This window comes from Myotis davidii, unplaced genomic scaffold (assembly GCF_000327345.1).
Source record: "Myotis davidii unplaced genomic scaffold, ASM32734v1 scaffold1187, whole genome shotgun sequence".
NCBI classification, from domain to species: domain Eukaryota; kingdom Metazoa; phylum Chordata; class Mammalia; order Chiroptera; family Vespertilionidae; genus Myotis; species Myotis davidii.
The window spans coordinates 2,284,209-2,289,210 of NW_006299714.1; the positions used below are offsets into that span (position 1 = coordinate 2,284,209).

At 40.4% G+C, this 5,002-nt stretch overlaps 1 pseudogene; it reads right to left on the reverse strand.

The window, feature by feature from the left end:
• Window positions 1–4,137: 4,137 nt before the first annotated feature.
• LOC102753732 lies at window positions 4,138–4,672 on the reverse strand (annotated as a pseudogene).
• Window positions 4,673–5,002: the final 330 nt, after the last annotated feature.

Consider the following 5,002-nt stretch of genomic DNA (forward strand, 5'->3'; position numbering starts at 1 on the left):
ATGTGACCCCCAAAGGGGTCGCAACCCACAGGTTGAGAACCGCTGGTGTAGATGCAGAACATTCTCAGCATTGCAGAAAGTTCTGTTGGATGATGTTGTTCAGAGATGGAAACAGGGAGACCAGTTAGGAGGCTGCTATTTTTGTTCGAGTGAGAGATACTGATAGCTTAGACTAGGGGCTGTAACAGGAGAGCTGGTGAGAAGTAGAATTTGAAGGCAAAATCAAGCTGGACTTGCTGATGACTTGTTTATGAGGGAATGAAGAAAAGAGGTAAACTGGTTTTTGTTTGCAGGTCCACTTCGGGGGAGGTAAGATTAAAAATGTTTACATGCAGAAGAAACAGATCTCTGTTGGCTCAATGGGATAGAACTCATCCTTCACCTCTAAGAGAGCAAGAACCTTTTAAAAATCACTGAGATACATATATCCCCCCCACCCCCCCCCAAATGCCTGTAGGAGTTTGTGTGGAACTGGTGGCTTTTGGAACTTATAAATATCTGTGATTCAAGGGTCAGTGGGGTCTATCACTAAAATGATGGGACTCATTCTCAGGGAATTTTGGTTACTGCTGAGTCTTTTCGGAACTTTTTCCAGGGCCCAGATACTGAAGAAAGAGGCAGATAATTCCAGAATTACATCAAGAATTTATTCAGAGAGGCCCTGGCTAGGTAGCTCAGTTGGTTAGAGAGTCCTCTCGATCTGTCAAGGTGGCAGGTTTGATCCCCAGTCAGGGCATATATAAGAAGCAACCAGTGAATCCATAAATAAGTGGAACAGCAAATCTATGTTTTTCTCTTTTTCTCCCCACCTTCTTTTCTCTTTCTCTAAAAAAAGAAAAAAGAATTTATGAAGGGAACCTATGGACAGAAGCAGAGTCTTGGGCAGTAGGAAGGTGGTAGATCTGCACACCCAAAAGGTCATGGGGCTTGTTATATGTAGCCAAGTGGCGTGTGCCACATAGGTGGCTTTTAGTCAAGTGTCACAGGTGGCTTGTAGCCACAGGCTAGCACAAATGGCTTGTAGTCATATGGCATGTGCTTGTTAGCTGTATAATCCAAAGCTTTAAACAACTTAATGTGTCCAGTTATTTATATAAGAATATTCCTTTCAGGTGATACAGGCCCACCCCTCCTGGAGTGAACTGGTGGTTAGCTTGCTTTGTAAGATGGCATTGGTGATGTTAAGTGCTGGAAATCATTTTGCCTAATAGTCAAACACGGGGATACCCTGAAAATCTTATTTGTGATTTCAAAGAGAAGAACATCTTTTTAAAATCTGCTCCAGGGAAGCTATTTTTTTGCCATTAAAAAAAATAAATTGCTTTACTTATTTTTTCTCAAGTTCATAAGTTCATCCTGACACTGCAGGTACTGAAGATCATCAACAAGAAAGACTTGGGTACTGGGAGGCTGATTTTGCACTTTTATGGGACATTAGTAATTTGAAAACTGTAGAAGCAAATATTTGACTGTGGTTCATTGTTTCTATTCATGAAGGGGTTCATTTGTGGAGAATATGTTTGCACTGGAGAATGATTCACAAAGACAAGTCTTAAATGCTCAGTTGATTCCTTAAGGACTCTGTGATATCAGATAAATCATTTACCAGCTCTAGGCCTTCATTTTATCACCTATGAAAGGAGATTAGATTGGGGTGGTGAACACACAATACAATATACAAATGATGAATTATAGAATTATATACCTGAAACAAACATAATTTTATTTACCGTGTCACCCCAATAAATTCAGTTAAAAATAAATAAATGAATAAATAAATAAGATTAGAAATGCTTGCCTTGTCTGCCTTATGTAAATATTATCAACTTTAAATGAGATGAAAATAATAGCAATGACACCACTTGACATTTATTAAATAACTAGAGGCCCAGTGCATGAAATTTGTGCATGAGTAGGGTCCCTAGGCCTTCCTTCATTCCGTGCTGCCCCCTGGTGGTCAGCGCACGTGATAGTGAATGGTCAAACTCCCGAGGGGACAATTTGCATATTAGCTGTTTATTATATAGGACTAGAAGCCCGGTGCACGAATTCATGCATGGGTGGGGTCTCTCGGCCTGGCTGGCAATCAGGGCCGATCGGGGCTGACTGGCCAAGGGGAGGGACCATGGGAGGTTGGCTGTGGGAGTGCACTGACCACCAGGGGGCAGCTCCTGCATTGAGTATCTGCTCTCTGGTGGTCAGTGCGTGTCATAGCTATCATTGGGTCATCACTTAGGCTTTTATATATATAGATTCTTATATGCTAGACATTGTGCTAAGCAGTGTAATGAAATTAAGATAGATACTGTGCTAGCTCAGTGGTTTAAAACAACAACCATTTTATTTACTCATGATTCTATGAGTCAGCAATTTGGGCTGGACTCAGCTGGATGGTCTTCCTGCTTTTCTTGCCTGTGGTCATGTATGTGGCTGCAAATTATCTGGCAACTCTGATGGCTTAACTTGTCCCCTCCCATATGTCTGGCAATTGTGGTAGTTGCTGGCTGATTGGTCTAAGGGGCCTCAACTGGGACAGCTTATTTCTCTTCCATTGACCTCTCATTCTCCACTAGGCTAGATTGGGCTTCTTCATGTGGGAGTTTCATGGCAGAATTCCAAGAGGTGACAGCATCAGCTGCAAGGCTGACTGAGTTCTAGACTTGGAAGTCCCACATAGTACTTTCACCACCTTCTATTGGTCAAAACAAATCTCAGTACAACCCAGACACAAGAATAGAGAGGTAAACTCTACCTTTTTATGGGAGGAAAAAAATCACATTGCAAATGGGCAAGGTTATAAGGATAGGAGGAGTTATCATAGTCATCTCTGTGAACAACCTATTGTGCTTGTCAACATATAATCTCATGCAATCTGCACAGCAACCCTTTAATCTCATTGGAGGATGAGTAAACTGAGGCACAGTGAGGTTGAATAACTTGCTCAAAGTCACCTAGTCAATAAGTGTCTAAGCTGGGATATGAACTCAGGCAGCCTGACTCTGGAAAACATGCTTTTTAATTTTTTTATAGTCTTTAAAATAGAAATCACATTGTGCTAGAGTGGTTACTTGTGTTTGCCTATGTCCAGTTCTCTCTGGGATGCATAGTGGACCACATTTTCCACCCCTTACAGTTAAAGTGGGGCCATGGAGGCATTTTACAGCAGCTGTCAATTTTTTATTCTCTTTTATCTCCTACTTCTGTGACCCTAGAAACCAAGGGTTGAAATAGTGTAACTATAAGATAGAAGTAGATTCAGTTGTTGAGTTACCATTCAAAAGAAAGCTTCCTTATAAAGATGCAAGACCAGAGCAGAAAAAAACAAAACAAAAAACTGCATGTATTAAGGCTGAGATTTTGGGATTTGTTACTGCTTGAAGCCAATTCTGTCCTGACTAATGCAAACTCACTGTATTTTTCTGCTTATAAAGTAAATTCATAATCTTATAAAAGTTTTAATTAAACAGGAAAGAATAAAGACAATTGTAAAAATTATTCCAAATCCTACTACCCAGGGCCAGCAATTCTCAATCTTTGGCTGAATATCACTCCAGATAATTCTGTGTATACAAAAATACACACAATTTATCCTATATAATAAAGAGCTGATATGCTAATTAGACCAAACAGCAGAATGACCTTCCAGACGACCTTCCGGACAAAGCCAGCAGGGCTGTGAGGGCTGAGCCCCTTGCACGAATTTTGTGCATCAGGCCTTTAGTATTTATACAAAAGTTCCACACTCAATTTCCTGGTAGCTTTTCTCTTTAATAATCAAATAAAATTTCAAAAAACATTCTTGGTCAAGTGATAAGAGACCTATGTAGGAAACTCTTTGAAATATAGTGTCCACCTAGAATGTATATATACACTATGCATAATTATAAAGGCAGAGTTTATTAAAATGCACTTCATTGTCAAAATGGAGCTATCAGCTGTTAAAGTATGTATACATTTTTGGGGGGACATCCTGTATGTTACACACAAAAAAGGTTTTAAGAACATGTAGCATAGAGGTTAAGAGTATGGGTTCTACATCTCAGTGCTTGAGATCCAATCCTCACCCCATTACTGACTTTGAGGAAGTTACTTCATTTTTCTGTGCCTCAATTTCTTCCCCCCACTATCTGATTATTTTTAATGTCCAGAGTTTATAATACAAGGACCAGAGCTTCCTCTCAGACTCAAGTTTATAAATTCTCAATTGGCTTGTGAGGCCAGTAGGGATACTTCTTTTTGTCTGTTTTGGTTTCTGGGAAGATTTCATTCAAATCCTCAATGGTCATCTGGTCAAACGGAATTATGTTCCTCACCTTCTCCAGCTCTTTCTCATATTGCTTAATCCTGGTCTTTGAGAGAGACACAAACTCAGCACAACTTTTCACATCTTCTTTTCTTCAGCATCCACCATGGTACTGTACTTATTCTCTGGCACAGGAACCTTCAGGGCATTAAACTTCTCAAAGTCATCTACTAAGCCAGCCTTCCCTGGTCTTGAAGTAAGCCCAGTCAATAGCAGGTGGTTTCTCAGATAGAGTAGCCAACCTGGAGTTGAGGGTCTCATTCCTCAGGGTGTTAGCAATGGTCTTCTGGTTTTGGGGTATGATTTCCCCAAAAGCTACTCAGTCAATGGTTTTTAGAGCAAGTTTTTGCCCAGCCATCTTGAGAGCCTTCACCCACCCCAGAGGCCCACAGTCCACAGAGCAAGTCTGTGCCTCAATTTCATCAACTGTAGAAGGAGGGTAATACTAGTACTTCACAGCGAGAATTAAATGAAATAGGGTTGTAAAACATTTTGCCCAAAACCTGGTATATAGTGAACACTCAATAAATGTTAGTTGTGATACCAGATGTGCAAAGGAAATATAGTTTCTTTACTGCTTCTGAGAGATCTTTCTCACAACCCCCTGCTGGACAGCAGAGGGCTGCTTTTGTGGGTGGAAGAAACTATGCTACCTTTTGTTTTAAAAGACTTTCAGGAAATATTTAGTCAATCTAAAGT